The sequence below is a fragment of the Moschus berezovskii genome, chromosome 25, assembly GCF_049115385.1.
Source record: "Moschus berezovskii isolate FMDL1 chromosome 25, NW_MosBer_1.0, whole genome shotgun sequence".
NCBI classification, from domain to species: domain Eukaryota; kingdom Metazoa; phylum Chordata; class Mammalia; order Artiodactyla; family Moschidae; genus Moschus; species Moschus berezovskii.
In genome coordinates this window covers 43780924-43794024 of record NC_142484.1, presented here as the reverse complement: position 1 = coordinate 43794024, position 13101 = coordinate 43780924, and the positions used below count along the sequence as shown (strand labels likewise).

Sequence of the window (13101 nt, the reverse complement as noted above, 5' to 3'; positions counted from 1 at the left end):
CCACCTCATGCAACGAGTTGACTCACTGGAAAAGACTCTGATGCTGGGAAAGGTTGGGGGCAGGAGGAGAAGGGGATGACAGAGAATGAGATGGCTGGATGGCATCACCGACTCTGTGGACTTGAGTTTGAGTGTACTCCGGGAGTTGATGATGGACAGGGAGGCCTGGCGTGCTGTGATTCATGGGGTCGCGGAGAGTCGGACACGACTGAGGGACTGAACCTAACTGAACTGAACTTATTTTTACCCACACTATATCAAGTAACCTCCTTATAAAATGTGGGTAAAAATAGAAAATTAGTAAATATTGTTGAGACAATTAAAGCAGTTAATCCATAGAAAAGGATTTAATTCAATTATGAGAAATACTAGGCAACAATATTAAGTTTTCCTATTAGGGTTTTACTATCATCATGGTCATTGATGCTATCAGTCTACAAATGATTATATTCATGCTGACTATCGTTTCCTGATTATTGTGATACATGAATCACATGAATTTATCACCAGTTCAAAATATGACATGCTCTGATGATATGAACCAACTCCAGGAAAACTTGCTTTCCTGAACTAGAAGTGACATTTTTGTTTTTCTTTTTTGTTTTGAAAGGAGCAGTTTTGTTATTTAAGTTGCAAGATCTGAACTCTTTAGGGTTAAGACATCAGATTAAAGCCAACATTGATTGTATGAAGTTTAAGTTCTTTGTAAACAAATTTCTTTGTCTTTAGAAAGGCACTTCTGTCCCTTTTATGACAGGAGGAACTGAGGCCATGAGGAGAGAAACGAAGGGTGTACTAGTGTGGCTTCCAGTCAGGGAGTCCTGGAGATCGAGAGAGAGACAGACTGAGCTTCTGTGTGTGCTTCTGTCAGAATCAGCCAATAAAAGTAACTCTGAAGTCATCCCAACACTTACCCTCCATTCTAATTTTTAAGGGACTTCCCAGGTGGTTCCGTGGTAAAGAATCCACTTGCCAATGCAGAAGATGCAGGAAACATGGGTTCAGCCACTGGGACGATCCCTTGGAGAAGGGAATTGCAACCCTTTCCAGGATTCTCACCTGGGAAATCCCAACGGCAGGTGAGCCTGGTGGGCTACAAGTCCATGGCGTAGCAACGAGTCAGACAGGACTGAGCACACTCACACTAATCTTTAAGCTTCTCCATGTATTAATAATTTTAGTATGATTGAAATCTTGGTTTATTTGAAACAAAAAAGTTGCTAAGGACTCTTTTATTTTATTTCATCTTTTGTATAATAGTTCAAGTCCAAGGTGTATATAGTCATCATTTCTAGGTTTGATCTGGGTAGGTAAGCAAATAGGGAAATTAGAGTTCAAGACAGGACTTTGTCCAAAGGATTTATTTTTCCTGATGAGGGCAGAAGAAAGACTTCTTCCTTACCCTCTCTTATTTCTTTCTTTAATTTTCAGAAACATGGATTCAGACACACTGCAGGTCTTCCAGAGTGAACTGACCTGCTCCATCTGCATGAACTGCTTCCTGGACCCCATCACCATAGACTGTGGGCACAGCCCTCTGCCGTCCCTGTCTGAGCCTTTGCTGGGAAGAAGGCCAGACTCCAAGGAGCTGCCCTGAGTGCAGGGGAATATCAGAAAGGTCCGATTTCCAAACCAATATTGTCCTCAAGAGGCTGGTTTCCCTTGCCAGACAGGCCAGAGCTGCCCACGACCACAGCTCTGAGGAGCAGATCTGTGTGACACACCAGGAAGCCAAAGGCCTCTTCTGTGAGGCTGACCAGACCCTGCTCTGTGGGCCCTGCTCTGAAGGCCCCGAGCACACAGCTCACAGCCACAGTCTGATACACAGGGCTGCTGAGGAGTCGCGGTTAGGTGATGCCTCTAGAGCAGTTTGGGATCTAGAGGCTCCTAAGTCAGAGAGGAAAATGAGGATGCTAGGATGGTGATAGAGGTGGAGATAGTGGAGGTGGGATTTCTGAATGTGGATCCTCACATATAATGTGTCCTTTCAGTGTTGTTGCCCAATTGTCCACACGTGTGGAAATGCAGCATCCCGGGGTGGGGTGGCAGGGCCACAGGTTTCTGATGGGAGCTTGAGGCTTTCTTACTCTGGCTATTAGAGTCTGAGTCTGAGTATCTTGGGAAATGGATTCCATTATCTGTAAAGTTCCCTCAATTCTCTAGTATACAGTTCTATGCCTTGATATTCAAGTATTGGCATCAAATTAAATTAATGTGGACAAGTCTGATGACAGCCTCCTAAGTCAAGGTTTCTGTGCCTTCCTCAGAATAATGCCTTTGCTCATGAATAAGTTAAGTTTACAGTGTCATCTTCTGTGTCACTAAATCCCATGGGTATTTTGCAGGAGAAACTCCTGAAGAGAATGAGCTCTTTATGGAAAATGAGAAGAACTACAAATCAGTCTGAATTAGGAAGCTAACACAACTCAGTCCTTTGAGGTAAGAATAAAAATGTTCCTATTTATTTGTATAAATATTGATATAATTTTACCTTAGAATTTTTTAGGTCAATGTAAGTTCCTGTTAAAGACTACTGGTCTCTTCCCTGGAGGAGTGGTTTCAAATGACTGATCAGTAATTGCAATTAGAGCAGGCTAAGAGGAGAGTGAAAAGGTTGGTTTGAAGCTCAACATTCAGAAAACAAAGATCATGGCATCTGGTCCCATCACTTCATGGGAAATAGATGGAAAAACAGTGGAAACAGTGTCAGACTTTATTTTTTGGGGGCTCCAAAATCACTGCAGATGCTGATTGCAGCCATGAAATTAAAAGATGCTTGCTCCTTGGAAGGAAAGTTATGAACAAACTTGATAGTATATTAAAAAGCAGAGACATTACTTTGCCAACCAAGGTCCGTCTAGTCAAGGCTATGGTTTTTCCCGTGGTCATGTATGGATGTGAAGAAAGCTGATCGCCGAAGAATCGATGCTTTTGAACTGTGGTGTTGGAGAAGACTCTTGAGAGTCCCTTATACGTCAAGGAGATCCAACCAGTCCATTCTAAAGGAGATCAATCCTGGATGTTCATTGGAGGGACTGATGCTAAAGCTGAAACTCCAATACTTTGGCCACCTCATGCGACAAGTTGCCTCACTGGAAAAGACTCTGATGCTGGGAAAGGTTGGGGGCAGGAGGAGAAGGGTATGACAGAGAATGAGATGGCTGGATGGCATCACTGACTCTGTGGACATGAGTTTGAGTGAACTCCGGGAGTTGGTGATGGACAGGGAGGCCTGGTGTGCTGTGATTCATGGGGTCGCGGAGAGTCGGACACGACTGAGCGACTGAAAAAAATATATATATATATGTTAGTTAAAAGAATGCTAGGATATTGGAAGACCAAGCCTTGAAATGTATTCCAAGGCCACGTTTTGAAGACTGGAATAAGCCTTTTCAGACATGGGGTATAAGACTCATTGCCCTAACTGTGACTGTGAAGGAGAAGAGAGGAAGAGAGCCGTACCTAGAGGGTAAATGATTGCTCAGGAGTAAAGAATCTGCCTGCAGTGCAGGCACCACAACAGACATGGATTACATCCCTGGGTTGGGAAGATCCCCTGGAGAAGGAAATGGCAGCCCACCCCAGTATTCCTGTCTGGAGAATCCCATGGAGAGAGGAGCCTGGGGAGCTACAGTCCACAAGGACACAAAGAGTTGGGCATGACTGAAGAGAGTCAGCATGCAGGAAAAAAAAAAAAAAATGTATACAAAATGGGGTTTACTTCATGAAAGAAGATTTAGAAGAATCAGAGAAAGGAACAAGAGAAAAACAAGACTCAGGGTGGAGACGAAGTAATTGATAGAGTAAGAACCCAGAAGAATCCTCCTTGGGAGACAGCCTGGGGTCCCTCCGATGACTTGATTTAAACAGGGAAAGAGATTAGGAATTCAGAGAAAGCATGGGCAATAAGGACCAGAAAATATTGAAGACTCTTTGATGCATGTGGCAGTTTGTCAGGAACTTCCTTGATGACACTAAGGAAATAATATTTGAAGTTTTCCTTTGAATGTGAACAGAAATAATGCTTTGGACCCCTTATCTCTGCAGGACTATGTGGCCTTAAGGAAGGTGATGATCAAGCTTGAATATCAGAGGATGCTTCAGTTGCTCCGGGAGGAAGAGCAACTGCACCTGGAGGTCCTGGATCGAGAAGCCAAGGAGATTTGTGAACAACTCAAGGAGAGTGTGCTCAGAATGACTCAGTACAGAGAAAGTCTGAAAGAAATGTACAGAGAGCTGACGGAGATGTGCCACAAGCCGGACACGGAGCTGCTCCAGGTGAGAAAGGAGGGTCCATCCTGAGAGAGAGAAACACTCTTCTAGATGAGCTGCTGTGACACTGAAATATTACCTATCCAGACAGATGATAACACAATCAGCAAGATTCTGTGACCAGGGGAAAGTTAATTTCTTGGAGTAAATCTCAGTGTACATCCCCCTAAACCCTTGCCACTCTCTGTGATCCACACATCCTGAAAACACTGAGGTTCTTCCTATCATACAGGAAAGATATTTAGAACTGGTATCAATTTTAATGCAATCTGTAATTGTTTTTATAAAGTTGTCTGGTTTACCTTAATTGTTACCATAAATGGTGAGATCACTTTCTGAAGACAGGAGCAGGCAGTGAGTGACACTGGAAACCTAAATGTTGCTGCAGCATTGTGCAGACCCTTCCTGCCCGCTTTCCTTCCTTAATGTGACCTGAGGAATCCCATCATGTTTTAGGTTAGGGTCTGTTATGAAGATTGCTTCTGAGTGTTACTTAGAAGTGATTTAGAAAACCATGTCTTACTATGAAACAGGAATAGGAAAGGAGATGGAAAAGTACAGAACTCTAATGATTAACATGATCTTTTTTTTTCTTTGAAGGGCATGGAAAGTGTGCTGGAAACATGAGTATATACTAATGATTTTTGATTTCTGAAACACTTTTGTCTTTTTGATGAAGTGGACCCACAGTTCTTGCTTGGGACCTGGGGATTGATTTCAGGTCCTCCCCCATATCTAAACCCCAGGATACAGGATCCTTTATACATAATGCCATAGTGTCTGCAGATAACTAATATGCATGCTCCTGTACACTTTGTCATCTCTAGACCACTTTACAACATATAGCTGCTGCTACTGCTGCTGCTAAGTCGCTTCAGTCGTGTCCGACTCTGTGCGACCCCTTAGACGGCAGCCGACCAGGCTCCACCGTCCCTGGGATTCTCCAGGCAAGAACACTGGAGTGGGTTGCCATTTCCTTCTCCAATGTGTGAAAGTGAAAAGTGAAAGTGAAGTCGCTCAGTCGTGTCCGACTCGTAGGGACCCCATGGACTGCAGCCCACCAGGTTCCTCTGTCTATGCGATTTTCTAGGCAAGATTACTGGAGTGGCTTGCCATTGCCTTCTCTGTAAAGTAGATTCTACATAAGTCATTCTCTGGTATGTGGCATTTTCAATGTTTACATTTTTGGAAGTTTCTGGAATTTTTTGTGAATTTTTTCCACTCAGAACAAAGGCAAAGGGGAAGGAAGTTTACACTGGGAATTTGTGATTGACTGTTACAGACTGTATATGAAATATAGTTAGAATAGTAGCTCTGATCCTATTATTAATTGAAGAAATAAATAAGCAAATAAATAGCCCAGAATGTACAGATTGAATCCATGGGTGAATCCACAGGTACAGAACCCTAGCATATAGATTAGCAACATTGTCTTTTTGGCTATTTTCTATTTTATTTCAAAAGAATTTCAAGGGTTTCTGACCCTTGGTCTCAGTCGTTTCCTTTCATTTGGCTGAAATCAACCATATCGGAAAACCTGCTGACATTCTGGGCTTTGTTCCACCCACTTGACCCATTCTCTCCAGCCTGATCGCAATAAAACTTCACGAGGGATTTTCTAAGACATCACAGAGGAAGCACCTATCCTAGTGAATTGAAAGGTGAAAAAGGCAAGAACGAGGCATACTCCCTACCATGGAAAGAGAGACTGTGATTTTGTTAATACTGAGTGGCAGTGACTCAGCCCGTTCCATCATAGCAAGCCCCCTGCAGGCAGGACCTCACAGGGAGCAGCTTTCTACTGCCCACTGGGAAGTGAGACGTTCAGGACCAGGGCAGCCAGGTTGGACCTGAGTCACTTTGCTGGACTGACAAGAGTAAACATGTCTGGTCGTGAGCACTTCTGTTTAGACACGGAATGCATTCTTGACTACTTTGTGAGTGAAGTCTCAAAGGCTTAGTCTGAATTTCTTGCTCTCTGTAAAATGCCCAGGATCTATTTGACGGAATTGAGGAAGGGAATGAAATTCAATGAGCTGAAAATGGAATAATATCTAAGAAAAATGGGGAAGTGAAATATGATAGTATATTAAAAAGCAGAGACATTACTTTGCCAACCAAGGTCCGTCTAGTCAAGCAATGGTTTTTCCCGTGGTCATGTATGGATGTGAGAGTTGGACTGTGAAGAAAGCTGATCGCCGAAGAATTGATGCTTTTGAACTGTGGTGCTGGAGAAGACTCTTGAGAGTCCCTTATACTGCAAGGAGATCCAACCAGTCCATTCTAAAGGAGATCAATCCTGGATGTTCATTGGAGGGACTGATGCTAAAGCTGAAACTGCAATACTTTGGCCACCTCATGCGGTGAGTTGACTCACTGGAAAAGACTCTGATGCTGGGAAAGGTTGGGGGCGGGAGGAGAAGGGGACGACGGAGAATGAGATGGCTGGATGGCATCACTGACTCTGTGGACATGAGTTTGAGTGTACTCCGGGAGTTGGTGATAGACAGGGAGGCCTGGCGTGCTGTGATTCATGGGGTCGCGGAGAGTCGGACACGACTGAGAGACTGAACTGAAGTGAACTGAACTGAACTGAATATTTAGTAAAATATATGGCAACATTTTTATATTCTCAAGTGAGTAGAATATATTGTATATGCAACTCACCATAAGTAGGAGAATCCTGAGAACATATCGGAGCCTGTAGTAAAGTCTGCTGTTTTGCAATGCTCACATGATTAGCCTTTGGTCTTGACATAGAACCCATGTCCTTTGTTACAGGACTGACTTGGCACAGATGCAGAAGCCTCAGCCCATGAACCCAGAGCTCCCTTCCTGGCCTGTCTCTGGATTCCTACACATGCTGAACCACTTCAGAGGTAAGAGTCAGCCTTTTGGTGATCAGGACTACATTTCATTAGAGCTTCTTGGGAACAACACTTCTTTCATTTTTGTTGTATTTCTTTTTCCTTTTTTGGATATGAAGGTGGATCCTGAAGTTGTTAACATATTTTCTACCTCTATCAGTTCAATTCAGTTGTGCAGTCTTTTCTGACTCTTTGTGATCCCATGGACTGCAGCATGCCAGGCTTCCCTGTCCATCACCAACTCCCAGAGTTTACTCAAACTCATGTCCATTGAGCCAGTGATGCCACCCAACCATCTCATCCTCTGTCGTTCCCTTCTCCTCCCGCCTTCAGTTTTTCCCAGCATCAGGGTCTTTTCAAATGAGTGAGTTCATCACAAATTGCCAAAGTATTGGCGTTTCAGCCTTAGCATCAGTCCTTCCAATGAATATTCAGAACTGATTTCCTCTAGGATGGACTGGTTGGATCTCCTTGCAGTCCAAGGGACTCTCAAGAGTCTTCTCCAACACCACAGTTCAAAAGCATCAATTCTTCGCCTCTCAGCTTTCTTCACAGTCCAACTCTTACATCCATACGTGACTACTGGAAAAACCATAGCTTTGACTAGATGGATCTTTTTTAGCAAAGTAATGTCTCTGCTTTTTAAAATGCTGTCTATATTGGTCATAAATTTTCTTCCAAGGAGGAAGCATCTTTTAATTCCATGGCTGCAGTCACCATTGGCAGTGATTTTGGACCATCCCCCGCAAATAGTCTATCACTGTTTTCATTGTTTCCCCATCTACTTGCCATGAAGTGATGGGACCAGATGCCATGATCTTAGTTTTCTGAATGTTGAGTTTTAACCCAACTTTTTCACCCTATTCCTTCACTTTCATCAAGAGGTTCTTTAGTTCTTCTTTGCTTTCTGCCATAAGGATGGTGTCATTTGCATATCTGAGATTTCTCCAGACAGTCTTAATTCCAGCTTGTGCTTCAACCAGTCCAGCATTTCTCATGATGTACTCTGAATTTAGGTTAGACAAGCAGGGTGATAATATACAGCCTTGACTTATGCCTTTCTGGATTTGGAAACAGTCTGTTGTTCCATGTCCAGTTCTAACTTTTGCTTCTTGACCTGCATGCAGATTTCTCAGGAGACAAGACAGGTGGTCTGGTATTTCCGTCTCTTGAAGAATTTCCCACAGTTTGTTGTGATCTACAGAGACAAAGGCTTTGGTGTAATCAATGAAGCAGAGATTGATGTTTTTCTGGAACTCTCTTGTTTTTTCCAGCAGATGTTGGCAATTTGATCTCTGGTTCCTCTGCCTTTTCTAAAACCAGCTTGAACATCTGGAAGTTCAGAGTTCAAGTACTGTTGAAGCCTGGCTTGGAGAATTTTGAGCATTACTTAGCTATCCTGTGAGGTGAGTGCAATTTGTGTGGGAGTTTGAACATTTTTAGCATTGCCTTTCTTTGGAATTGGAATGAAGACTGACCTTTTCCAGTCCTGTGGCCACTGCTGAGTTTTCCAAATTTGCTGGCATATTGAGTGAAGCACTTTCACAGCATCATCTTTTAGGATTTAAATAGCTCAACTGGAAGTCCATCACTTCCACTAACTTTGTTTGTTCGTAGTGATGCTTCCTAAGGCCCACTTGACTTTGCATTCCACAATGTCAGGCTCTAGGTGAGTGATCACACCATCATGGTTTTCTGGGTCATGAAGATCTTTTTTGTATAGCTCTTCTGTGTATTCTTGCCACCTCTTCTTAATATCTTCTGCTTGTTAGGTCCATACTATTTCTGTCCTTTATTGTGCCCATTTTTGCCTGACATGTTTCTTTGGTATCTCTAATTTTCTTGAAGTGATCTCTAGTCTTTCCCATTCTATTGTTTTCCTCTATTTCTTTGCATTGATCACTGAGGAAGGCTTTCTTATCTCTCCTTGCTATTCTTTGGCAGTCTACATTCAAATGGGTATATCTTTCCTTTTCTCCTTTGCCTTTAGGTACTCTTCTTTTCACTGTTAATTATAAAGCCTCCTCAGACAACCATATAACTTTTTGCGTTACTTTTTCTTGGGGATGTCTTGATCACTGTCTCCTGTACAATGTTATGAACCCCTGTCCATAGTTCTTCAGGCATTCTCTCTATCAGATCTAATCCCCTGAATCTATTTGTATAATCATAAGGGATCTGATTTAGGTCATACCTGAATGGTCTAGTGGTTTTCCCTACTTTCTTCAATTTAAGTCTGAATTTGGTAATAAGGAGTTCATGGTCTGAACCACAGCTCCCAGTCTTGTTTTTGCTGACTGTATAAAGCTTCTCCATCATTGGCTGCAAAGAATATAATCAATCTGATTTTGGTATTGATCATCTGGTGATCCATGTACAGAATCTTCTCACATGTTGTTGTAAGACGGTGTTTGCTATGACCAGTGAGTTCTCTTGGCAAAACTCTATTAGCCTTTGCCTGCTTCATTCTGTACTCCAAGGCCAAGTTTGCCTGTTACTCCAGGTATGCCTTGACTTCCTACTTTTGCATTCCAGTCCCCTATAATGAAAAGGACATCTTTCTTGGGTGTTAGTTATAGAAGGTCTTGTAAGTCTTCATCAGTTCAGTTCACTTCAGTTGCTCAGTCGTGTCCGACTCTTTGGGACCCCATGAATCACAGCACTACAGGCCTCCCTGTCCATCACCACGTAGAACCATTCAAATTCAGTTTCTGCAGCATTACTGGTTGAGGCATAGACTTGGATTACTGTGATATTGAATGATTTGCCTTGGAAATGAACAGATCATTCTGTCATTTCTGAGACTGCATCCAAGAACCGCATTTTGGACTCTTGTTGCCTCTATAGTCAGATTATAAACATCAAGTCTGATGTTTGCCACCTGTAATTTCCTGAAAATGTAATACCAGATATCTATATATCTGACATAGGATGAGCAAAAGGAGAGCAACCAGCTTGTTACTGTGACTATAAAGAGACTGAATATTTAGTTCTGTGAGTGTCCATCAATATGTTGTTTACTAGTTTACTTCATTCTTGAGCTTAAATCCAACATTGCTGCTTTTAATTTACTGTATGGGCTTCCCTGGTGACTCAGATGATAAAGAGTCTGCCTGCAATGCAGGAGACCCAAGTACAAGCCCGGGGTCAGGAAGATCCCTGGAGGAGGGAATGGAAATCCACTCCAGTATTCTTGCCTGGAGAATTCCATGGACAGAGGAGCCTGGCGGGCTACATACAGTCCACGGGGTTGCAAAGAGTCGAACAGGACTGAAGGACTAACACTTTCACTTTCACTTCATGATAGCTACATTTATTACACATTGTACAAAGAATATTTATTATTTCTAAAATTAGGAATAAATGACCGAAAAACTGAAATGGCCTTTGGCAGGAGAATTGTAATGCTCTCAACACCTTTAAGGCAAGTGATGCATGAACACTCTTAGTCAGGACATCTCTTTTGAAGCTTCCAAATTATTCATAGATGGATTTCTATCAATTCTTTTGACCTTTGAAAATGTAATAGGTAGAGATTATACCCCCATAGGTTAAAGCATCTGCCTGCAATGCGGGAGACCTGGGTTCGATCCCTGAGTTGGGAAGATCCATTGGAGAAGGAAATGGCAACCCACTCCAGTATTCTTGCCTGGAGAATCCCACAGATGGAGGAACCTGGTGGGCTATAGTTCATGGGGTCGCAAAGAGTCGGACACAACTGAGTGACTTAAAAAAAAATATACCCCCATAAGTGTCCATGTGATAACAAATTGCCATCTGCAGTTTCCATAGTATTAAGTAAAAAGGACGCAAGAAAAGTTTTCTAATATAAGAATAAATGTTTTTAGGTGAGTCCTAAAATAAACTATGAAGAGATTGACATAAGTCAGACTTGACCCAGTTCATGATATATGTCTTTATTAAATTTTCTCTTGGATTTGATGTACTTCTGTATGCCACAGAGATAGTAATAGCTTTTATTCTTCAGAGAAGAGTCACCCTAACTCCCTTTGCTGTCTTTGTTTTGATTTCCTTGGAGAAGGAAAATTAAAAAGCTTGTTGTGTAGAGAGCCTCTGCCTATCAGAGTCTTGGAAATTCAGCTGGCTGACACAATTTTTACTCTTTCTGCAGTGAATAATGTTCTGAGTTGGACCACGACCGTTCACCATGCGATCCTTGATGATGCAAGTGTGCTGTTTGAGGATGACCACCCTGGCGCGTCCAGACAGCCCCAGGGTGGAGAGTGTGCTGTGTCCTGAGGAACTCGGGGCTTCACTTCCGGGAGGCATTACTGGGAGCTGGACATGGCACTGTCCTCCAGCTGGGTTCTGGGGGTCTGTAAAAGCATCTTCACAAGTGATTCCTGTATCAGTATTGGTGCTGAAGAAGCATTTTTTCTGTGTTCTACAAAGGTGAACAGTCAGTATATTCTGTCCACCACCTCCCCACCCTCAGTTCAGTTTGTGAAAAGGCCTCTGGGTAGGATTGGGTGTTTTTGGATTATGACAATGGAACTGTGAGCTTCTATGATGTTTACAGAAGTTCCCTCATATATAGTTCCCTTCCTTCTGCCTTCTCCTCCCCTCTGATACCTTTCCTTTGCCTTAAATCTCCATGAATTGTATATTTCTCGGATCATTTATTGGAGCTTCTCCTCTAGGAATATGCCCTTCACTTCATGTGAGGCCAAAGGATACCTGACTGTATACAGCAGCACATTGTTATTTAATGTAACATAGGGATTGAATGTTTATAAAATGACTTAAACGTGTTGCATGTATAAATCTGTTAGTTAAATAATCAATTGCTTTTATTTTTTAAATAGGGATTATATGAAACTAAAAACTACATTAGCAATGGTTTTTAGAAATATACAAAATTGTAAAACCAAGACTATCTCATTGTGGGACATATGCGTGACCTCCAAAAGGAACCAATGCCCAGTACCATTTACTCACTCTAGCATATACAATCTCATCACACACTTCAGCAGACTTTTCTCAAGTTAGTAGATATTTTTATTACTTGAGGGAAATTCCTGTGACAGTTCAGACAGTTCTTATCTTATTTCATATTATTGTTACATTCCCACTCTCCATGCAGTACTCAGAACAGAACACATAGAAGTGTTAGGCAAATCAGTGAAGAAACACATGAATTACAGAATTCATAGAGACAAAAGCCCTAGATAACGATGGTGTGGTCACTCACCTAGAGCCAGACATCCTGGAATGTGAAGTCAAGTGGGCCTTAGGTAGTATCACTATCAACAAAGCTAGTGGAGGGGATGGAATTCCAGTTGAGCTATTTCAAATCCTAAAAGATGATGCTGTGAAAGTGCTACATCCAATATTTGCTGACAACTCAGCAGTAGCCACAGGACTGGAAAAGGTCAGTTTTCATTCCAATCTAAAAGAAAGGCAATGCCAAAGAGTGCTCAAACTACTGCACAATTGCACTGATCACACATGCTAGTAAAGTAATGCTCAAAATTCTCAAAGCCAGGCTTTACAATACGTGAACTGTGAACTTCCAGATATTTAAGCTGGTTTTAGAAAAGGCAGAGGAACCAGAGATCAAATTGACAACATCCGATGGATAATGGAAAAAGCAAGAGAGTTCCAGAAAAACATCTATTTCTGCCTTATTGACTACGCCAAAGCCTTTGACTGTGTGGATCACAACTAAGTGTGGAAAATTCTGAAAGAGATGGGAATCCCAGACCACCTGACCTGCCTCTTGAAAAACCTGTATGCAGGTTAGGAAGCAACAGTTAGAAGTGGACATGGAACAACAGACTGGTTCCAAATAGGAAAAGGAGTACATCAAGGCTATATATTGTCACCCTGCTTATTTAACTTATATGCAGAGTACATCATGAGAAACGCTGGTCTGGAAGAAGCACGAGCTGGAATCAAGATTCCTGGGAGAAATATAAATAACCTCAGATATGCAGATGAC

General features: G+C 42.2%; 1 pseudogene; it reads left to right on the top strand.

Annotated features, from left to right (window-relative positions):
* Positions 1-1435: 1435 nt before the first annotated feature.
* Positions 1436-11970, top strand: LOC148773906 (tripartite motif-containing protein 64-like; annotated as a pseudogene).
* Positions 11971-13101: the final 1131 nt, after the last annotated feature.